Raw genomic sequence first — 25,254 nt, 5'->3', positions numbered from 1 at the left:
TTTGGGTTGGAAAGACCTTAAGATCACCCAGTTCCAACCCCTCTGCATGGACAGGGGCGCCTCACACTAGACTGTGTAGCTCAAGGCTCTGTCCAGCCTGGCTTTGAACACTGCCAGGGGTGGAGCATTTACCACTTCTCCGGGCAACCTGTTCCAGTGCCTCACCACCCTCACAGTTAAGAACTTCTTCCTTATATCTAAACTGAACTTCCCCTGTTTAAAGTTTAAACCCATTCCCTGTTGTGCTATTGCTATAATCCCTCAAACCAGCATCCTTGTAGCCCCCCTCAGATACTGGAAGCTGCTCTGAGGTCTCCACGCAGCCTTCTCTTCTCCAGGCTGAACAGCCCCAACTTTCTCAGCCTGTCTTCATGCAAGCATAATCTTGGAAATGATCATCACTTAGGATGTGGCCCAAAGGACCATCTGAACTACACTGGCATCTTCCCTTCCACCCCACCTGACTGCTCTTTAGAAAGAAGAGAAGGCAGAGGAACAACTCATCTGCTTGCAGCAACTGTGAAGCTGCTAGGAGTTCTCAGAAGGCATGCCCCCAGCCCAGGTTAAACAATCATACATGGCACAAGATACACATCAAACTCATCAATTTGAAATAAAGAGTATGCCAGAGATATGCTCTTTTAATTTAAGCTGTTCAGGCACTTAAATAACTGGAACATAGGAGAGAGTTCTACAGCAATAAAGACCTAGTTTTGTATGAGGAAAAGCTGCTCTTTGGGCTATGTCTGGCCAAATAAAGGAAACCATAAAGCTGGAAGGAGAGATCTCTCCCTGTGGACTAACAGGCCCTTGAAATTCAGATGTGTGAAACATCCCTTTTTATCATGTTCTTCTAAGATCTTTATATTCTCCAAGTTGCAAATTAATGAGACAAAATGCCACCATGTCACAGTATTAGATAAAAAGAACGTTGGCAGGTGTAATCCCAAGAGCTTTCTTCATTTCAAGGGAAAAACCAGCTTTGGTTATAATCCAGGAGAATAATGCAGGTACAGGGGAAACTCATTGATAGCTTACTAGCCTCATTCAAGCAGGCAGCTCTCCAGTGCCTAAAGGGGTCTACAGGAAATTTGAAGGACTTTCTACAAGGGCCTGCAGGGACAGGACAAGGGTAATGGCTTTAACCTGCCAGAGGGGAGATTGAGATGAGCTCTTAGGCAGAAGCTCTTCCCTGTGAGGGTGCTGAGGCGCTGGCACAGGGTGCCCAGAGAAGCTGTGGCTGCCCCATCCCTGGCAGTGTTCAAGGCCAGGTTGGACACAGGGGCTTGGAGCACCCTGCTCTAGTGGAAGGTGTCCCTGCCAGAGGCAGGGGATTGGAGCTGGGTGAGCTTTAAGGTCCCTTCCAACCCAAACCAGGCTGGGATTCTATGACTAATCCATCACACTGCCTTTTTTTGTCAGCACATAGTAACCAAGAGCTGCCTGGGAAACCAATGAAGCTTCCCAAGCAAAGATCAAGTTCTTGTCTGGTAGTGACCCTGAGTCTTGCTCCAGGAGGGCTCAGGTTAGTGCCTCCAGCCGGCTCACTGAAAGGACACACCTTTGGCAAGGAGGTAAGGCAAGTGACATCTTTCTTTTCTAATTGAACAGGACAGCTGATTGATCACAAGGGTTTGTCAGAGAGGCTGTAACAGTGTGTCCTGGGTTTAGCAGTAGCAGTAATTCTCCTTCTTAGTGACTGGTGCAACACTGTGTTTTTGATTTTTGGCCTGGGAACAGTGCTGATAACGCCGATGTTTTCAGTTGCTGCTCGAATGTTTGGTCTGGCCAAGGACTTTCTGAGCCTCACGCTCTGCCAGGGAGGAGGGGAGGCCGGGAGGAAGCAGTGACAGGACACCTGACCCAAACTGACCAAAGAGGTATTCCATACCACAGCACGTCATGGCCGGGATGTAACAGAGAGCTACCTGGAAGGGCTGGGACTGCAGGGTTGGAGGAGGTATCGGTCGGTGCTTGGCTGGGGGGAGTGGGGCGAGTTATTGGTCGGCTGGTGTTGAGGTGTTGTATTCTCTTCCCTTGTTATTCCCTTTAGCATTATTATTATTGGTGGCAGCAGTAGTGGTTTCTGTTACACCTTAGTTACTAAACTGTTCTTATCTCAACCCATGGGAGTTGCATTCTTTTCGATTCTCCTTTCTGTCCCTCCAGGGGTAGAGGGAGAGAAAGAAGGGACGGGAGTGAGTGGACGAGCTGTGTGGTTGGGTTTAAACCACGATACAGTGAAAGTGCACATCTTTGTCACTCAGGGATACTTGGTACTTAATTGTGCTGCTTAAAGGGACAAGTCATTTACCCTCATGGTGTCTGTCCCTTGCACAGAGGTTCCTGAATTGGACTTTCCCGGTTTTCACAGCAAAATGGCAGAGCCAGCTTCAAACAGTGACAAATCCCAGGATGACACCCAGGATCCTTGGTTTGGGATCCTTCCTTCAGCGGCTGTCTCTAGCAAAAGCTGGTGATTTTGATTTCTTACTGTACCAGCTATCAGCCATAGCCTTCCAAATTAAAGCAAAGGATGTAGAAGAAGTTACTTCTGCATTTTCTCAAGATTCTGGGAATATTTTAGAAAGGCCACTTAAAAGTTACATATACAATGGCAAAGGACATGTTATTTTATATGTCAGGCACATCTTCAAATACACAGCAAGCATTCTTCCAGTTATGAAAAATACCTCCCCCCCAACCCAAGCCCAAGCCTCAGTGCATGTATATGTACTTCAAATCTCTAGAATAATCTCACATTTTATGAGTCATATACAGTCACCCTTTATGAGTCAACCCTATTGTTTCCAGGCATCATTCTTATGCTTTTTCACTAGGCTATAAAAAGACAAGAAAGATAACACTGCTGCTGCTGCCCCTCCAGTTGACACAACTGAACTCCGGAAAAAAGAAAAAGGTAGGATTTGTCTTTGGTCATTAAGAATCAAACCTGTTCCCAAACAGGGGCTCAATCAGGCTAAATGCAAGCTTTAATAGGAGTTTAATTTAATACATCTCTAGCACCTCTATCTACTCCTTTCAGACACAGGAATCTGGTGGCAGGACTTTCATCTTGCTCTGAGCAGTCCAGAGAGGGAATCATCTGCAGCATGATGAGTGCCAGGAGTGTTTAATGAAGCCATATAGCTCCAGGTAAGTGGGAGACTAAAAGTGAGACTGCTGGCAAGTACAAGGTGACTAGAATACTTAGAAACAGTAAAATGAACAAGTGCAGCACAGAATCGTCCTAGATGTACACAAGGGCTCCAGTATGTTGACAAGTGAGGACTTGGTTTCAAGGCCGTGGGAGAAAAGCAACCCTGCTCTGAATCCCAGACTGGCCCAAAGTCCTGGCTCTGCCCATCCACAGGGTCTCTCCTAAGCAGTCTGCCCTCATCCTAGGTTCAGGCTACCTAAAATCCAGTATTTCTGTGCAATAAACCAGCTTGGTTTTTCCCCAAGAAGGAAGCCTTGTTTCCCTCTGTGCTCCTTCAGCAGAGCACTCAGACCAACTCTTCAGCCTGTTCTTGCTTCTTCAAGAACAGGCAGAGTAGCAGAGATACTGTGAACATCTCTACACCCAGAAGTCCCTGTGAGAATACCACAACAAATAGTCTCAGAGCCAGAAAAGCTCTCCAGCACAGTTCTAAAATGGCTATCTACATAGACTACAATGCACACATATATTTTATTTCATTTGAATTATGAGAGCCCCACCACTCTCTGATTTCCTGCATGTGACTAATGAGAGAGTTCCAAACAAGTGCTGCTCTGAGTCACGTATCTTTCCCCTTTTATATGTTACCTTCCTGTCAGATTACAGTGACAGCTCCATTCATCTGGGATTCTGTTGGACAAAGCAAGAGCAAATACCTTGAACAGCAGAAGCCTCCAGTGTAGTGAGGACGATCTAAGCATCCTTTATAGCACTCCAGCCAAAGCTGTAAACCACATACATCTTGATTCTTTCTGCTATAGGTGGAATAACTACTGTCATTTATACTCCTCATATCAAAATACCACACACCTTTCCAGAAACCATTTCTGCAGTTTAGACTCAAAATAATCCTATGTGACCTTTGCAGATAGACCTTACTAAGAATCACTAATCGTTCATGCACTTCATTCTTAGGGCTTTAAATGAAGCTGATAATAATTTACATAGTAAGAATGTCTGTAACATCACCTCAACATACTGAAATGACACTTACAGTTTCGCCTCACAAGTGAGATGTAATGTAGGCCAAGTCATTTAGGAGATGATTGTGTTGGAGCCAGCAGCAGGAGTAACTACATTAGCAAAGAAAATGCATGTCGGCAAAAGAGAGCAGTGTTTGGCCTTTCTAGTGGCTCAAATTTCAGTTTTATTATACAGTATGAAATTATAAGTTTAATAGTAAGCACTCCCTACTCTCCTCCTTATAGCACATAGCACAGACCTTTGATTTTTGCCACGTGTCATGCCTTTGCCTGCATTAAAATCCCACTCTCCTCTCCCTGGCCCTGAAGAGTTATTGGGCTGCAAAATCAGTTTCATGAATAGGTGTGACTTTGAATGCCTACAGCGCAGACTTGACCTCAGGGTAAAATGTAAATACAGTGGGATCTGCTGGCAACTATGTAAATATGTGAGGTGGTGAGCAGTGAAAATGTATCTGAAATACAGAGGTGACTAAAGGCTTTTTTGGTCAGTTTGGCCATTTTTCAAATGTGATCTCCCAGCTTTACATTCATAGCACACTGGCCAGATTTACAGACATCCTACACTACAGGTACTGCATCCTTCGGAAAATCCTGGCTTCCCAGAGCTCCCTCAGCACTAGCACTGCAGGTTTTTATTACCCGGACAATTTATGCATGTAGCCCCTAGTCAGTACCTTATGAACTCATGTTAATACAATGTCTGCAACTTGCAACCTTTTTAGTTCCAGGCTGGGATTTCTGCAAGACACTTAACATCACTTGTGTATTACAGATTAGCATGTCATGGTCCCCAGTTGTTACCTAATTATCCCTAGGCTTCCCACCATCCCCTCTCCAGCATGGTCCTTCTCAAGCTTCATTGCTGCTGGCCTGGAACCAGGTACACCACCATGGTTCTGTCGACTACGCGCATGAGAATCATGGTATCGACAATGATAACTTGGCTCCTGGAGGAGTACCAGATGCACTGAGCTCCCAGTGGCCTGGGAAGAAGCACCATATGCTGCAGTCATTAGTGACTGTTAGCAGCAAGGGAGTCTGACACTTCTGATTTGCTTTACCTTCCACAGCAAGAGCAACTGCGGCTCTTTGCAGGACACAGCGTAACGCGCTCAACTGAAAAAGCAGGAAGAAATGGTATATTAGAGCTGTAAAACACCAGTGCTGCTCCTGTTCAGCCCCACAAGTCAGCTGTTCACACCAGAAAGCAAAAGGCAAAAGCCAGTAAGGAAACATTTTGGAAGCGCTGTAAAAATTGCTCAGAATAAAGACCAATGGCCCAAACAGGTTTGTCACCTCGTGACATGAAACCAGCTGCTCTTTGTGTCCAATGTTAACTGGAAGACCCCACCACAAGCCAGAGCTGCTGCAATGTGTGTGCTGTCTGAGCAGCCATAAACCCTCTGGTACATGGCTGCACTGCTCTGAAAGGTCACATTCTGCAACAGAATGTGAAAACAGTGTCTCACAGAGTGCTCCTGACATAAACGTTCCCTTGCAGAAATCAGAGATGATTATGCCCTTGTAAATGACAAACCTCATTAGAAGAAACAACATTTGTGCCTTTAACCTCGCCTCTCCATTGCCAATGTACCTCTCCTTTACTTCAACACTCTGGCAGTGACTAGAATATTTAGAGAAAACACAGCTGAAAAGGTACTGATTTTCATTCCTTTTGGCTTTGCTGACAATTAGCAAAGCTGAAAGCCAAGGTACTTTGAACAGGATAAATGAACTTGGGGGTTAGTTGGTCATTTCCTCCTGAATGAACATGAAAACAGATTAGAGGGCTGAACTTTCATGTTGCACTATGACACTGTCATACTTTTTCATGGCTTTATTTTGTATTTTTCCTACCCTCCATTGACTTTAACCCTCCTAAAAGCACAAAGGAGAAGGAAGAGGAAAAAACGATTTTCTGCATTTTTATGACATATTTAATGACTACTTTTTCTTGTTCCTTTCCAGATATTCAATGCTAAGCAGACTGCTCCAAAAATATAATGATATTTTCAGATTAACATACACAAAGCTTTTTCCATTACGTTCCCAGGTCTACCCAAGAGGTGCTCAGAGCTGACACTGTAAAAGCTATCTTCGAAACTGAGCATAAGGAATACCACATTGTACCTGCAAAAACAGGGGAAAAATGAAAATGGCAAAAGAAAATGAAGCTATCAGTGGACTTCAGATGAGCCCAACTGTGCTTTGATTCCAGGTTTAAGGGAACTTTCCATCTCGTATGGCACATGGCTGCTGGTGCACCACCTTAATTAGTGTCTGTCCAGAAGGAGAGGGTGGTTTATAGGGTCAAGACGACTCAAATCTATTCCTGGTCTGCAAGATGTGTTTTCCCATAGGACTCCCAGCTAATGAGTTTGTTTCATTATGCCTCAGCTCCCAGCCAGCATGCTCTGAATACAACACATCCTCTCTCTGCTCCTCATCTGCCACATCTATTTGTGATACAATTCTTAAAGGTAGGAAAACCACTGCATCCCACATGTGCTTGTATCATGCCAAGTAGAACTGGAGCTGACACTCACCAAGTTTTGAATCCCTGCTGGGAACAACACTGATGGTTTTCCAGCCCCCTTGCCTTGCATTTCCACACCAGTTAATTCCTTGTGATGCTCTCAACATGAACATGATATCTAGTTCATGTCTTGTCCCAGCTTCGATTGGACACTGATCCCTACTAGGCACTTGGTTTGAGACATTTGGCCTCTGACAACAAAGCAAAGTACACAGCTCTGTGTGTTTGTGTACACACACACACACACACACACAGGTATTTATCAGTGTTCAACAGAGGATCATTTGGCTTTGCACTCTTCATTGACAAACAATTAACATCTAAGTTCATTCTGTAGACAAAAGGATTTTGTATTCATTTTGTTGACAAACTGACTTGAAACCATGGAGAAAAACCTGTTTGACAGTCCTGGCACACACTTGATTCTGTGGAGAAAATGCATTCAGCTAACTGTCCAATCAGTTATGTAGGCAAAATGAATTTCACCATAACTCTGTCAACAAAATGCTAACTTGCTTAAGTTATTCTCTCAACAAAATAAATTAACTTAAAATCCTTTTGTCTACAAAATAGATTTAAGTGTTTAGTGAAGTCTTGTAAATACTATAGTCTGTTAGCTTAGCATGTGCAATCCAAACACCTAGCTTAGCTGAGGCAGCAGGTCTTGTCATATCAGGTCTAGATTCTTTCAGCTTGTCCCTCCTCTGTAAGGTCAGCCCGAGAAGATGACCAGTCAGCTGCTGTGCAACACATAAGAAAGTCAACTAGGATCATGCAAGAGAATCTTTTCCCTATTTAATCATTAGTAACTGGCAGGAAGAATTTGACATAAGCCTAAAGAAATCAGTTTCCCAGAAGAAGAGAGGCTCCATTCTTAGATCTGAAGATTGACATGGAGCTTCCATGACAAACCTTCAGATAAAATAGCAGTTTAATGAGGGACTAGAGATGAGATACCTTAGTCAATTTCATACTGAGAGTGTGAAAATGTAATTACTGTGCCTTCAGATATTATGTGTCTCAAGTCCATTATACCTATGGAAAATTTCCTTCTTCCTTTCGTGTTGCTCCAAATTCAAGTTTAAATTCACATATTCACAGCTGGCTTGGAAATGCCAGAAACTAATGCTGAAAGCATTGAAAGCAATCAGAGCACAGGTATTGCCACATGGAGTAAAGTGCACCAAATCCTGCTCCAACCAGTGTAAATGCAAAATGAACTGCTCCAGAATCAATGGCAACTGCCTGCCCTTGAGTTCATGGCAACATTAATGAGGATGTTTCTGGTGTGCCTTCAAGGCACCAGCCACTGCAAAAGAATTCATGTGGTCCCTCTGCCATCTCATCTCACAACACACATACATGTCCCACTCCAGCCTGCAGCTCAGCTCAGAGCTTTCACGCTCATTTGGACTCACCTCGAGAAAGCAAAACTCCCAGAGATAAGATAAAGGTGTTGAGCTGGTTTTTACAAGTCCATTCTCTGTGCTTTACCAAGCACTGCCTACCCTGTTCTGCTGCATTTTAATAATAAAGGAACATTGAGATAGTCATGCCTGTATCTTTAGTGATGTCAGTCAAGGAATGTGGCAGGCTGGTGGAAAAATTAAACTCTTAAATCTGTTTTTGCAATATTCTTCCACTAGTATAAACAGGCTTTTTGTCCTCTTTTAGGGGGTTATTGTGGTTACAATGGAGTTAATTTCCAGGTGTGTGGAAAGTGTACGGCAACACAAGAAAAATACCATATTAATATTTAATATAACACTTTATGTGCATGAAAAGAATAAAACCCATTCAAATGCAAATGCAGCCTGCAAGGATGGATAAAGTTTTATGTTTTTCCAGTAACATCTTCATTTTGCTGAAGACCGACTTAGGCTTGGGCAAGCCAAGAGCGCCTGTGTGTGTGCAGTTCCAGTCACAGACTGTCTGCCTCTGGCCAAAGTCCTGCTCACTAGTCGAGACAGTTCTGCAGTACTGTCTTGTTACAGCACTCATTGAAATACAGTGGGTTTATTAATCCCTTCAGAACCACATGTTGTAGCCCCAGAGGGAGGAAGCCTGCTGCAGTATGAGAGCGCCTTATGAGACTTTAACAGAGCAGCCAAAACTGTAGGATTGTTCCCTATAGCTCTTCTGGGCAACAATTCTTTTTCTGTGACATGCTCTGAATGTACCAAGTATAATAAATGGCCTATCCTGGGATTTTCAATGAGATTCCTATGTGTTAGATATCCAGCTCCTTCTGAATTGCACTGTATCTGGGTCTCTAACCACCACAAAGCTCTTTTAACGTCTCCAGCCTTAATGCATTTTGCCAACCACATTTCAGGCACAGCCTAATAGTAACTAATTGAGGAGGCTTGTAAATAGTACACAAATATTTGCAACTCACTCTAGAAAACAAACATAATCATCAGCTTAGCAAGAAGATTCCCTAGCAAACAGTAGCAGAGGTTTGGGGAATGTATGGCAAGGAAATCAGGTATGCTTTAACTGGTGTCACCTCTACCTATCATGGAACTACTCTTGATCCACCTCATCTTGTAGAATATAGCACTGGTTAAGGCCATGCCTTTCTCAATCTTGTGCAGATAGACTTCTTACTTCGTAATGGTTCCACCACAGTGGATGTCTTGAACATGTCTTCCAAACAGATCCAGATGGAGTAATGCATTAAAGTGGAAAAAATAACCTTGCAGTGAAGGCATCACAATAGCAGAGCTCAACATCTGAATGTGGCACATATATTTAGAGTTACTTCGAGCAGGTTATGTCATCAGGTTCATCTTATTTCATGATAGGCTTCAGTCTTTCTGTAACACTGCTCCCTCGAAGATTTAACAGGGTTTTTTCTCCTGCTCTGGCCTGGATTACATTAAACCATTGACTCCTTTGGGTTTACTCAAATATAAGGAAAACCAAAGACAATGGACTACAGAAAGACTTTAAGGCATGTAATGCTGCTATCGTGGGAGTCACCCCTTGGCACCACTCACCAGGACAACCTTCAGGGGGTCTAGCACTTCTCTGCCTCTGCACCAGTCCTGGTTGAATCAAGCAATGGCAGCAAAGTGGTCGAAAACCTTGGCCTGCCTTAGGCTATGCTCAGGCTTGGGCAATGCTCCACACCCAAACCTTAAGGAAATAGTTACCCAAGTCTGCAAGGAGGCAGACAATACTAACAGCTCAGACAAGGGAAGCAAGCAAGCACTGGGAAAGCTAGCCAACAAGGAAGTAAAAAGCTGGAAGACATATGTTTGTTTGCTTGTTTTTTAACTCAGATATCTCAAACTCTCCAACACCTTAACTTGGGAATTCCCCTTTGTGAAGGAGAACTTCTGAGGACATAAATAAATGGAAATTCATATGGAAATAAACATCCAAATATACATCAGGAAGGGAGGGGAAGGAAAAGAGTGATTATTATGGCTTACATATCGTTATGCATTCATAAATTCCAAGGTAATATATTTTGCTTCATTGCTTGGATAATAAATCATCATTCGATTACATAAGGGGAATATCTGGATGGAACAGCAGCCTTTCAGAAAAACACTCCTGGCAGATGAATGACAGGAAAATTTATGGAGGATTCCATAGCCTGACTGTCCTGCCTCCAGGAGAAAAGACTGTGCCAACATCTAAACCTTTCCTGACAATTCACACAGCAGACACCAGCCTTGATGGAGTGAGGTTTTTAGACCTCCCTTGGCTTGATTTTCATTATCCCTTCTTTGGCAGCCTCCAGAACATCTAATAGCAGTGCAAAGAAGTTAGAAAGAGCCATCCAAGCTGCTACTGAGCCTGTGTTAGCAGGCTTGTCTCTAGGATCTATGAAAAATATACTGCTGTGTTCCCCACTTCATTAGAATTGTCCAATCAAAGAGATCCTTCAAGGGTCACTAGTATTCATATTCATCCATCCAGTTTAGGGACTGCTTGCTGCTTTCTAGTTTATCTTCATTCCATCTCCCAGCCTTGTTTTTACAGACAAACTCTTAATTTCTTTCCCCTTTTATAAACAAAGCTATTTGGCTCTTCTTTTCACAGTTAGTGCCTTTAAGCCATCCTTCATTTTTCCTCCCATTAGAGTCACAGCAAGGGGTAAACCCGAAAATCTGGTCACCCAGGCAAAATATCCCAAGAGAGAGGGTTGGCAACTGAAGCAAAAGGTACAGCAGAAGGCTGCTATGTGCAGAGTCGATCCTTGCTGCCATAACAGCAGCCAACTGGGAGCCAAGCCCTAGATTGCTCTTCACACTTGCTTCTGGAATGAAATTGCTGTCTCTTCTTAGGAGCAACTAAAGAGAACCAATGTCCCTCCAGGTCTGTGGTCCCACTTTAACAAAAGTGCTAAAGCTCAGTGCTTCTGGTGGAAGAGTATTCACTGAGCATTTCTTCCAACAGAAGCAAGCCTTGGAAATGTAGTTTTAATCTGGGAATTGCCTGTTCTAAGTTGGAGGACACATTACATCCCTACACTGGTGCTTGTGTCTTTGCATTGCTCAGCTGCCAATACCTCACACAGAGTCTGACTCAGAAGAGACCTTTTTCATTAGAAGGGCCGATGAAGCTTACCAGGGGAAGGGACTGAAAATATGGGCTAGGATCTCCGTCAGCTAAGATTAGATGCCTACCTCTAAACTAGACATGGAGAGCCTCCCTTCACAGGTGCCAGGGAGAAGCAGTGCAACTCACCTCCTAAGGCAAACATCTGAAACAGATCAGATGAATCATGCTCTAGAAATGCCTATTTCTTAGCAGTGATTATAAAGAAAGTCTGGATAAGTAGCTCATCTGCTGCCATCCTAAATAGAAGTAATTGGATGCATTAGTTTGAAAGTAAAAAGAGAAGGCTTTCTTTCCCACTGGTTTCCAGTTTTGGGTGGCACCACAGACAGAACAAAAGTCTATGTGGCTTCCTGTGGTTTTCTGCATGGGAGGTGTTTTATTGCCTGCTTTCAGTGTCCAGATTTCAAGGGCTGAACAAAATACAACACTGTGAAAAATCAAACTCAAGCTTCCTTCCAAATTGAATTTCCATTGGGCATTAGCCAACACTATCCATCCAAAACATTAAAGACCCCTAAAGGCACCCTACAAAAAGGAATTTAAGATGTTTTCCAAGGGAATCTTCCAAGAATACCAACAGTTGTAAAATACAGTTTGTCATTTGTTAGAAGACATTTGGGCAACACATGCAATAGAGTAACTCCATCAATAACACGAGCACAAAGCTCTGATGGGTCACATTAGTCTTGGAAAAATCTCAGTCTTCCACTCATGCTGCCATATGGAGAGATGCTCTCCGGGGTCTGTTCTACTCATCAACTCTTGCAGTCCTTGCCCTAAAAGTTTAACAGCCATAATTACACTGGGACATGAGAGAATGACATGGATTTCTGCTACCGAAAATCTCTTCTCAAGCCCCTCTCTGCTGAGGTGCATTCAGTGTTCTTGAATTCCCTGGACTGTCTATACTGGTTAGACTAGCAGGGCTGGGAAGACAAACAGGGTCTTAGCCTTTACCATTCTATATACTGTATACAGACCTTAAAAATCTGCATTCTCTGGATGCCAAACAGCATTTTACATCCATTTTGGCCTTCCTGCAATTGCACATAGCTCAAGGATATATATTTCCCCTGCCTCATCCCCAGGTGAAATCTATTCTGTGGAATAGACAAACCTTCTGTACCTCTCTGCATTACCGTATCATTTGGCAGGATTAGGATGCAAGTATGTTTCACACTTGATGCAGAAAAGTATCTGCTTTGAGTTTCCACCCAGCTGTGATTTGTCAGTGGATAGAAACCTCGTCTCTGAAGCCCTGGGGCCTCAGCTAAACACAGTAATGTAACAGATTTTATTAGCACTTTCAGAAAGGTAATCTAACACTAGATTAGCATTAAATGGTCCAGCAAAGTAGACATATGAAGGCATCTGTAAACATCCTCCAGTGCCCTTGATAGCAAGAATAGCTGGATTTTTAGGCAAAGAGTATTTTATTTAGATGCACTGAGGCGCTGCTTTGCTTTGTATTCAAACTACTGGGTGATTAATGTCTTGGCGAGTTCTCTTCCTCATCAAAGCTAAAGTGACTTGAAATATCATATGGCTTGCTAATAGATGACTAGGTAAAGCTAAATTGTAAAATGATCATTGCACTTTGGTCTCTTGCTGAATACATGGATTCCCTAATATGAGAAATGTGATCAGGAAATAATCTGCTACTAAGAAGGCAATCCGAATCCCCTTCGGGGCACAGGCTGCCAGAGCACAGCAGTGAGGATGATATATTAGCATTTCAAGAAGAGCCTGAAATCAGTACAGAGGATGCCACTGAGGAATAGCTACAATTGCTTTATCTTTACCTGCTAATATTGCTGGGAAAATTGCAATATTGGGAAATCGCAGAAAGACCAAACACCTCACTTATATTGAATTGGATCTGCAACTCCGCAGGACCTATCCAGAGCCCACAGGATGTGATATTCTCCAATTAAAAGTAAGGATTTCAGTCCAGGATAGGCTAAAGAGAGACACTGAGGTCAGTATTTTTAGAAGAAGACACCATATTTGAGTGACCCAAATGATACTCCTAACAGTGGTGTGATTTACTAAGGATGAAGCTTCCATCATTTGCCTATCATATCTTACAGGGATTGAATGTCCTCAGAAACTATCCAAAAGATGCCCAAAGTGTTGGTGGTTTGTTGGTTGGTATTTTTTAATGTGCAGTAGGTCCTAGATTCCTTCATGTGAAAACTCAAAAGTTTCCTCCATGAGAACAGAACAAAGACCTGGATTTGGTTTTCATAACAATGAGGAGTTGGAGGGACTTATATATAGGATAAAACAGTGCATAATAGGGTATTTTAGGATAGTAAACAAAAGAGCTTAAGTGACTTTCTAATGAGCTTGACTGATTTATAGCTTCTTGGGCTCTTGAGACCTATTTGAAACTCCAGTGACTTTCTGCTGTAGGCACAGTTAATAAAACTTGAATTTCTTATCTTGGGTTTCCCCCAAATGGAAGCTTTAACTAATCAAAACATCCAGTTGATACACCAAAACAAGTACTATTGAGAGCTCCAAACACTTGCACAATCACAGACAGGCTAAAGTTACACAGAGAAATTTGAAAAATGCATCAAAAGCATGTACCAAACTGTTTTCATTTCTCTTCTAAGTAAATGACATGTTCTAGTCACCTGGCATAAGAATAAGTCTCTTGGATGTCATACAAGAAAGGAAATGTTCAAATACACCCATACTTTCTTTTAAGCAGAAACAAACATTAAGGAAGAATTACTTCTGGGAAAAAACAAAAGCTTGCCAATACTTCTTAAAGTTATTTGTTGTGGTTTATACCATAGCACTGCCACGTGTCCTGATGCAAATCATTGAGTGAACTCTGGCATGTGCACATGGTCCCTGAAACAGGCTCACAGTTGAACAGACAAAACAGGATGACTTCATGTGGCGCTACTGACCCACTCTTGGGTGCCATCAGGGAATGGGCATTGGTAGAGCACCAGCCTGGTGCTTACCAGTCTGCCCACACCTTATGGCTCAGCTTTCAGCATCTCCTTCAAGCACACTATCCACACACCCACCCACACACAGACAAAGCATCCAGCACAGCACTGCACCCCATTTAAACAACTATTTCCTAACTTGCAATGGACCTGGGGCTTTGCCAAAGCTCTCCCATACAAAACCACTGCTTCAAAAAATCTCCCAGTATCCTACTTGATTGCATATGCAACAGTTCTACCTCTCTCTCATAAAGTACATACCTCTTTCTACACAGACAATGATTTATTATTTTAGCAATAGAAAGCTGCAATAATAGGCCAATGAAAATAGCTCAAATTGTAGCCACTTTGCATAGCGATTATACATATGACACTTTCATTTATCTGCTAGTCCAGCAGCTTCATTTACATCCCAGCTTAATGGTTAATTGTGGAAGCGCACTTCACTGCAACAGCAGCAGGGCAGAGCCAAGGCTGGACCACGTACCTTGACAGAAAAAGCCCCTTTTAATAATTCATTATGCAATCAAACCAGCCAGCAGCAAGCAAGAACAGTGAAGAGAAGGAAAACATCGCAGTCTTGCTGTGGAAATAAAGCATCGGTCTGTAAGATGCAGGTGATGCGGGTGACATATGGAGTATACTGTCATCCAACTCCTACACCAACAGGAGGTATGAGGATATAGCCCACACTGTGTAACAATACCAGTATCTACATTTAAATGTCTTCAAGTGGCTGAAAAATCCAGGGGGAGAGTTGCTATTTGTTCTTTTTGTTTGTACTTTGGATTTTGCTTCATACAGTTCAACTGGGCTTTGGAGTTTTTATTTCTCTTTAGTTGTTAAGGGTATAAAATGACTTAAAATAAAACAAAACTAAAAACCCCAAACCCAATAAAACCAAGCCAATAGTCATAGGAATTTCAGTGAAGGAAATTTAAACCAACGATTCCTATGAGGATGATGAAAATTAATTGGAAGAGATGGCAGTGCTGTTTCTGCATCAGGAGAGCAGAATTTTTCAATGTCCATAGTAAAATGATGATTTACAACTCTGCAGTGAAGAAAATTTATACACTGACCAAAACACTGGGAAGGTTTTGATCAGGTCAGGGACTTCCTGATCACATTTGGCTTTTGTCAGAAAAGTGTTGACTCATTGGAATTGCATCTGTTATTTACCACTGCAAGTTTGAACAGTGCTTTATGGTTGTCTGGATTCCTCAGGTCCTGAATGAAATAGCTGATCAAAACTGGAGAGGTGCAGAGCAGAAACAGCAGCTAATGCACTTGGCTGAGATATGAGAGACCAAGTTACTGAGCCCAGGCTGACCTGGGCAGGTAGGAAAGTTCATTGTGTAACATGCAGGCAAAGGACTCTGATCACATGACCTCTGTGTTCTGTCTTGCTCAGAGTCTAAGTGAAAAAGCACAATGTCCTGCTTGCTCTCTGCATGAAGAATTTCAGATTTTCCAAAATCTAAGTCACAAGGACAGGAAAAAATCAGCCCCTTGTGTGGTGGTCTTGCATAGATCCAAAACCCACCAAAGGCAATAGCAGACTTACTTCCCCTGTAACTTGAGCAAGTCAAAGATGAGGGTCTCTTGTTTGTTTTAAATTAACAGCCATGGTTCCTGTTTCAGGTGTGCATCTAGTACCAAGCATTAGCTTCTTGTCTAGATGTTTTGACTGTAGACACCTCATGTACCATGGCTCATAAAACACAAGGCAGTGTTAAGATACGCTTCAAACAAGACAAGGGTGGTAGCCAGAACATTTGCAACACAAAGGTGACATCTTTTGGAAAGTGGATGATGAACCATAATCTTAAAACAAGCATTGAAAACGTTTGCCCTGCTATTTTTCTGACCCTTGCACACTACATACAATAAATTGTGTTCATTCCTGCATGCACGGTGGTGGCTATGGCTCACCTTCCTCCAGTAGGATACATATATATGGTATCACATGATGTTGCATGAAGATATCAGGCTCATTCTCATCATACTAGAAATCAATGCAGAAGTGAAGAGACCTGTCTGTACCCCACGTTGTTTCAACTAAAGGGACTTTGAGATACCTGGGGTGTGGGCTGAAGGAAACCACACAAAATTCAGAGAGCAGAAGTATAGTCTTGGGCAGGTGGGGTGAAATCACCCCATGCAGCATCACCACTGGCTGAGTGAAAGGGCAGCTGGGGCTGTGCCAGACACAAAGTTGCAGCGGTGGGCTCCCATTATAAGCAAGGCAAGCTGCCTACTAGGATGGCCTGATCCTGGCAGCATACTGCCCTTTTCATGGTGCCTCGACATTGCAACTGTGATGCTGTGCCCAGTTTTGGATCCTTAGAAACCGCAGAATCCAGGGGAGGGCAGGCAGGGATAAGGGTTCAGGGTATAAGGGAGAACTGGAGGGAACTAAGCTTGTTTAGCCTGACAAAGTGGAGCCTGGAGCTACTTGAAAGGAGTTTGAAGAGCCAAACTCTTCCCAGTAGTGGCAGATAGTGAAAGATGGGATGGTGGCCACAAGATGTAACTTAGGAGATAAAGACTGGCCACTAGAAAAAGTTGTTTCACCAAGACAACAGTGCAGGCCTAAAATGGGTGCCTCTAGTGGTGGAATGTACATCCTTGGAGAATTTCCAAGAGTCGGATGGAGAGAGCCAGGGCAGGCTTGGTCTAGTGCTGGCAACTGTCCTGCTCCAAGCAGAAGGCTGGACTAGAGCCCTGCAGAGAGCTCCCCCAGCCACCACTGCCATTCCGTGACTTCTTGTTTTTTTCATGAGACATTAAGAGTCAAACACTGCAAGGATAAGTTGTGCATTGAAAGTAAATCATCTGAGAGACTAAGAAACATGTTGAAGTTACTTCATGAATATGAAATTGCTGATGCAATCTAGACAGCTGATCACTTTTGGGTCTAATCAGGTCTGCATATTACTGAGAGGCAATTTTGAAGAGAGACAAAAACAGGTCTTGAGGGGTGGTCAGACATGACCAAACAGCAGTAGCAGTGACTCCCTATTGGAAAACCCAACAGCCATTTCTGAAGAGAAATATTTGGCCATGACACTGGAGACAGGACAGTGCAGGTACCAATATGGAAGTTGCAGCACAAAAATCAGAGCCACCTCTCCCTGGGAATAGGAAGAACAGCAGCAGTTTTTATTTCATGATCCAAAATGCACAGTCTTCCAGTGTTACCCATGCTAACCTGACTCTAAAGATAACTGTTGCTAGACAGTATTCCTCCTTCTCTGAATGAGCCGCAATCTCTCTTGAGACACACTGTAATTACTGTAACTGTACAACAAGGTATAATTCTGTCTTACAAGAACAATGTTCAAGTTCAGATAAACATTTACAGAAAATATTGAAATCAGAGGGCCCAAATCCTCTCATGGCCAGGTTTGACAGGCATCATGTGAGCTAAGATCATTGAGAACAACATTATCAGAGGGATTTTGTCAACCAAATCATTCTAATTAGTTAGTTTTACAATTAGTTTTAATTGTAAAACATCACAAATTTGGGTGGGAGCTGCAGATTTCAAGACAAAAATGATCATTTACTTAGTCCATATAGACTTGCTCAATTGTAAATCACTGCTGCATCACATAATACTTTGCATTTTGTCTTGGAAAATCACCCCAAGTAGAAAACACCATCTTGTGCGTTATCAGGAGCAGCAGAGGCAACTTACTTGCCCTTTCTAATCCTTTACTAACTTAACTGCATAATCATCTCACTGAGCACTGAACCTCAGAGCTCTGAGGGCTCTGTCTTCTGTTGTTAGTTTCTAAAAGCACAGGGAAGATCCTCCCCAAGTGGGATTTGCATCACTAATTATTATGGAATAATGAGAAACAACAGATGCCAACTTTTGAACTCACTGAGCCTGGTAAGATTCCCAAGGGCTCCGAGTTTTGGAAATGTTGAACTTCTACTTTTCAATAGAGTGGGAGCTGGATTGCTGTCACTAAGAGCCATGTGATGGCATTGGGATTACAGTGACACACCACTGTAACTAAGGCTACACTGACCCGTCTAAATACTCAAAATTAATGCATCTCTCCCAGTGATTTTTTAGACACGGTCTGTAATTTCACATTTTAATGAAAACAACCCATGAGTCAATAATAGGGCTTTCACAGCATTATAAATGACACAATATTCTTCTAAAATACACTGCAGATTTTAAAGAGAGAGGGTTGCGGGGTTTTTTTGTTCCAGTGTAGCCAGATAGTAATGGAAGGGTTTTAAAAAGACCCTTTTGTAAGTGAAGGAAGACCTGCCAACAGTAACTTTTGCTATACTTGGGAATATTATACTACATTAAGTGTCTTGCAAGCAGGATTTGCCTCTGCAGGTTTCAACAGTTGCCTTGGAATACTGAATGCAAGCAGAATTTCTAGACTCGGATGAAAAATGTAAGTCAACATTGCTTCTCCTACAAGCCATTGACTAAACCCTACCCGCCTGTGACACCAGCAGGGTGACATACATATAGATCAATTTCAGCTGGAAAATACTAAACCAAACCTAACAACTGAGCAAATATTCAAGCATAAAGAAGCACAAGTTTTCATTTCCTTCAAAAGAAGAGGTAGAAGCTTTGCTGAACTCACAGCCACCCCATGAGCGACACCCAGTGCCGACACCCACTGCCAGCAACCACAGGCACACACCAGGCACCAACACATGTTGGAAGGACTTGCAGTAGTGACACTTCCTGAAGCCGGCCAACAACTGACTGCTTGGATAAAGGTGTTTCATGAGCATGAGAAGAAACTAGGCTAAGGATAGATCTCAGCCTCTGTGCAGCTTTGGGGACAACACTTAAAGGCAGCTCCAGAAAGTCCAAATCAGTTGCGAAGACCAGCAGAGGTCACCAATACCTATGTGAAGAGCAGCCATTGTGGTTTAGACTGCATTCCAGTTGGGTGAGAGCTAAAGAGTGTCCTGGTAGTAAAATTTTTAACAAAACTATAAACAACAAGTACATTGACCTGAAACCTGGTGAAACTGCTCTATCCTTCAGTGGTAAAACTGTCCATAAAGGTTCGTGGAAAAGTAATACAACGAAGAGCTGGAGAAGGTTGCTGTAGGGAGTGTTCACTCAGCTCTCCCTAACACTACTACTATTATCAGTTGACAAATCAGCTTCTTTCTGAAAAGAAAGCACAATCCCAAAGCTCCTTCTGAAGGATTCTCTCTGCAGGTTACACTAACAGCCTAAAGAGCTTCTAAACCAATCACAAAGAGGCTGTAAAAGAGGGACAAAGCAATAACTGCAATGAAGTCACAGACACTAAGAAATAAATTTGCCATTGATTAAAAGGGGGCCTGTGGCTCTGGGATGTCTGGATCAGTAAGTCTTAGCTTCCCCTGCTCCAGCGTTGCTGCAAGGCTGCATCACTTAGCTCTTCAGGGTAGCAAGATTTCATACAAATAAATTATGGCTTCTTTATAATAATTACAAAGCAATTATGAAACTGAAAAAAAAAAAAACTATACAAGGACAACCCAGATCCTGTTTGGGAAGCTACCTCCTAAAAGTCCCATCTTAATAGTACCTAGGGAACTCCGTACATTTCCAGCTCTACCCCTAATCCACAACCCTACATTGATCCCAGCCTTACCCACAACATACGTCTTTAGAACATGCTTTCCCCTGATAATCCCACCTAAGCAGCTGTCTCCTCATCCTCACCCTTGACCTGGCCAGGGTCCCATTTCTGCCCCCAAACACAGCAGGCAGGGTACTGATCTCAGTTTGGTCTCTGTGCTCCATTTGTTGCAGAGACCTAAAACAAAACAGTGTTTTGCAGAAACACCTCATTTCTGTGCCTAACAACCCTTTCTCAGGTGAGCTAAGCCATGTGTATGATCACAATCAAGTCAGATAATGAAGACTGTGAAACTAATTTAAATGATCAGGATCAAATGCCGTAATTCCCATTTTCAAATGTACAGTTTCCACCTGATCTGTTTATACGCAATTAATCTACAAACAAGCGACAACAATCCAAACATGAGTGTTTCTATCATTCTCTTGAAAGCAGTATTTGGACAGTTGTGTACCTCTAAAGTTTTTAGTGCCACCCCTAAATCACAAGCTCAGATTACAAGGATATGGTTTTAGTTGCATCTGTATCTCCCCTCTATGCAGGGGCTTGAGGAATAATTGGTTTTCTGGTTCAGCTGCTGAACCAAAAAACTGCAGAGTGAAAATAAGAAGTTAAACAAACAGCCCTGGATCAAACAGAATCCCCCCACCAAATCATTTCATTTGACATTCCATCTGCTCTGAAATGTTTTGTTCCACGTGCTTGTGTGAAAAGGAAATGAAATACTAACTTTATTAAAGCAGATCAGGGAAGACTTATGGCTGGGAGTCTGCCTTTCATCCAAGTGTTTTAATGTCTATGTGGATGACAGCACCCTTCTACAAGAGAGTGCTGGAGAGGGTCTTCACCACCCTGGCTTGGTGCAATGGAGAAAGTTGTGGAGAGACAGAATGAGGAAGACTCCTTGCAGCAGTGAATAGGACACTTCCCTAGAAGCTTGTACACCAACTGCTGTAAATGCCTACTGATTACTGAAAAAACACCACCAGAGACAGGCTGAGGGCACCTTGCCCCAGCATAATAAACTTCTCTGGTAGCGGCAGCAAAAGGAGAGTTTAGACCAAGCTAGAAACCAACCTGCGACTTGCTTGATAAGTCAATATGCTAACTCCTAAACTTTACGGCAGCATATTTACCCTGGAACTTTGGGTATCTAGTTCAAATAAAATCAAACTTGACTTCAGGGTGGCTGAAACCTCACTTAACATTTGCTCCAAACTATGTCTGCCTTTACCTGTCTCAAACACTCAGGTACAAGCTACCCACTGAAAGTGCTGCAAAGTGAGGAAACTTTTGTCACTGCCTGAGATATACATGCTTCAGTGCAGGGACAGACCTTGGTTTATCAGCCTGTATTATGACTTATGTGCTTTTCTCTTACTGGGGAGGTTGCTCTTTATAGGAGCTCAACACACACAAAGTGATCACAGCTAATAGTCAGTGGTCCTGATTGTCACACATTTAATGTCAGCTCTCACAGAAGTTTTGATACCTCAGCTCCTACACTCACAGGATTTGGAAATTATATTTTCATTAAAAAGTAGTTTCCAACATCCATGAAGCTGAAGGAAAACCTACAAATATAATTACCTCATATCCCAAGAACCCATTCCTCCACCAACAGGCAACGAAACTATCAGCAAGTTACACCTTTAACAGCTCCCAGCACTCACCAAATAATGACCTTCACTGTACTTGCAGAAGAGAGCACAGCATCACCACTCTGGAATTCCCTTAGCAGCCAATAAGACATAGTCTTTGTCTCCTTCCTTCTCATTAGTCAAACCTCTCACATAGGGAAAGTTGTCTGAATTCCCAAAGTCCACATGCAAAGCTCAGGAAAAATCAGGAACTTGGACTATTCTTTTAATTTCTTCTCCTGCATTAGCTCTCATCTCAGTAGCTCTGCTGCTATTTCCACTGTGTTTGCACCAGCAGCTGAGCAGAACCTTTTGATAACATTTGCAGCTCACACTAATGTACCATCTATCTCTCATTATATCTCCTCACTGCATGTTTTTCTATTCACAGCAATTACTCAGATTATTCTGTCTTGTTTTAGCACCTCCCTGTGCATACAAACAAACTCAAGACATTAGCAATGCAGAATTGAGAGGTATTTTGTTAACTCTTATCTCAGCCTCCTCCAGGCAGTTTCCTCTTCCCCCTGATTTGCTTACCATTAAGACTATCTTATAGCATTATGCAGCAATATAAAGGTGCACCACAAAACTGTGAGTGCTACCTTTATTTTCCATTGTTCCTGTCCCTTCAGTAGTGACAATTTGGAGAATGTGTCCAGTCAATCCCTGACACGTGACAATGTTATAGCTGTTCATCTGAACCACAAAATAGCCCAACATTTTGAAGGTTCTTCCATTTTGTGCAATATGAAGGTCACTTTATGATATTATTTTCATGATGTGCTGTCAAAAATGTACCTTTCCAGGAGAATGACACTTTAGAGAATTCCATGGTCCAGTATTTTCCCAGAAAATTGGCTACTATTCCCCTCTCTATACAGGTCAGCAAGGAAATTGTTCTGATATCTTGGGAGGCAGTGTTTAAGTTCCTGTTCACTGGAAGTGCCATAAGATGAGTAAAAGGTTATTATCACATATACTGAATTTAGAAACAGCACATTATTTACTATATATCAATAACCATTAAGCCAGGATCCATGTTTTGGTACCTCCCAAGCTCCATTAATCTGAGACTGATCCTATCACTAACTCATGCACTGAAATACTTCAGGGTGCACACCGGTGTCTGATTTGATGCAGGCCTGTGTGGGTATCTGAGCCTGTACCTGCCTAAGTCGAGCAGACAAACCCCATGGATGACACAATCACCAAGACATGCCCCTGCAATCAAGGGAGGTAAATCTACCAAAGGGAACAGCAACTCATCTAGGTCAGCAAACTCTCTCAGGCTGGAAGCAAAGCAGCAGCTAAAGCAAGCAGGTTGGATGCCTCTTTTTGTCTCACCCCACAAAAGCTGTAAGATAGTCTTGAAGCACCCTGCTGTCTGGGATTGCTAGGGATAACAGAAACAAACCCGGAGGGATCTATTCCCCTCCCTTGCAGGCTGCTCCATTCCCTCCACTTTTGAGGAACCTCCTACCCTGGCATCAGAGGGACAAAATCAGAAAAAAAAAAAAAAAAAAAAAAGGTTCTGACCACTTTCCCCTTTTTCAGATCAAATTTAATGCAACCCCCCATCTGAATAAACATCATGGCATAGGATGAATACTAATGCTTATTTATTACATTCATGTCTCTCCTCCCTTTTTGATAGGTCCATAAACCTGATAGTCAATAAACTCATTAAATAGCATCTGACCCAAATACAATATACAAATAAAATATATATGCAATAAAAACCTAAATCATCATATAATTCTGACACATGATAAAGACTTAGGCCGTAAAATTATTCCACCCCACTCCATCTCCCGGAATCCCACATATTGATATCCATTAGCCCTCAGGAACAGAAAAGAGCAGAGTGAAAAGTTGTACAACAAAACCCCATCATCTTGCCCAGTGTTTCCAATGAAAATCATTGGTAGAAAATGAAATGTGTAATTGTAATGTGGATTTACAGACCTGGAAATGCTCTCTTACAGAAAATGACAGTTACAGATGAAAAGATAAATATCTCTCCAGATCCAAAACCCAAAGCATTGTTAGTTTTATTCCCACAAGATCGATAACAATCATGCACTGGAGCCAACCAGGAAGAGCTGATAACAATCAGGAGGTGCTGGATTCAATTCTGGTTTAGTGACAGGGCTGGCAAGTCAATAACTTCAAAAGGCAGCTCAAATGCATATATATATATATATATATATATATAAATTTTAGAGCAGTATATAATAGGAACCCACTTGTTAAGTCAAGATTTTAAGCAGAAATAAGTATAAGAGCATGGCCCTACTTACCCTTCAAAGGATATTTTTGCTTGGATTTAGCTGAGACAAGAGAGAAAACCCATAGCTGTATCAGCACTGTCAGCATCTTCATGCCATTTGCTGACATCCAAAATGTCTACCAAACCAGGAATATCCCAAAGCATCAAAACGAGAATTCACCAAGGCAGGCACATTTCTGCAGATACAACATAAACCACTGAGGGGCAAACCCTACCCTCAAATGAGTAGCTCAAAGCCCACCATGAACTTGTTTGTCAGGCAATGGGCAGCATCCTGTTGCCCTGTCTGCAGCTACTCCTATCTGCACTTGCTGTGGAGTACCTGTGGATCACTCCAAGCCTTGAAGCTACAGCATTAGTGTAGTGCTTTAGAGGTCTGAATTAGACATTTCACATGAGCATGGCATGAAATGGCCCTTGCACACCAATACCTGAAAGGTATAGAATAGAATCATACAATCACAGAATAGTTTGGGTTGGAAGGGACTCCCAAAGATCACCTGGTTCCAACCCCTCTGCAATGAGCATGGATAACTTTGACTAGATCAGGTTGCACAGCACCACATCCAGCCTTGGTGGAAGTCTCCCTGAAGCTACAAGTATGGTGCTGGTACCCCTCTGCTTGCCAGAACCTTTGCTCACTGAACTTCCTGAGAAACTCCTCTGTGCACTCTGACTCATTTGCCAATTCAATCTTCTTTCATGAAACGTGGATACTGCCTCTGTGCAGTAGCTATGATAGGAAGCAAGCATGGCAGGAGAGCTACAAGGTGTTGCAGCAGCACACTGCTATTTTCACATGCTCCAAGAAAAAAGAAAGGACAATGAGGAAGCAGTGGAAAGCTGAGGATTTTGTGGTGAAACGTGCTCCCACATTAAATTTCTACAAATTAACATGCACTCTACATGCTGAGCATAGAAAAGACAAGACCTGGCCAAGGGTCATGGACAAATAAGCAAGTGAGATTAGTTCTCCTGACACCAAAGACTCTGGGACCCCTAAATACATATTTCCACATGCTCATGTTCTGAATGTCTTTCACCATTGCCCTGGTTTGGTTATTAGCTCTACACCACTCAGATTGAAGTGGGGTGGTACTAAAAGGGGAAACTGTTATTAGGATTAAAAAATAATACTTATTATTCTGGAAATGGCTCTTTTCCCAGAAGGAAATTCAATCATCACCGTATCAAAGAACATGGATTTGATACCCTACAGCCACCATGGCAGGGACACACAGCTTACTGCCCACCTAAATCTGGCAAAGAAATACGAAGTCTTTGAAGTAAAGCAGTGTTATTTAAGAGCAACCTAGCCTCTAATTACTGACTGACTCTAAAAAAAACATCAACTGGATACATTAGAGACCATGTCCAACAGAAATGTTTTCAATAACTTGAT

The sequence above is a fragment of the Lathamus discolor genome, chromosome 3 (assembly GCF_037157495.1).
Source record: "Lathamus discolor isolate bLatDis1 chromosome 3, bLatDis1.hap1, whole genome shotgun sequence".
NCBI classification, from domain to species: Eukaryota; Metazoa; Chordata; class Aves; order Psittaciformes; family Psittacidae; genus Lathamus; species Lathamus discolor.
The sequence above is the reverse complement of the archived record's forward strand: the minus strand, read 5'-3'. Positions refer to the sequence as shown.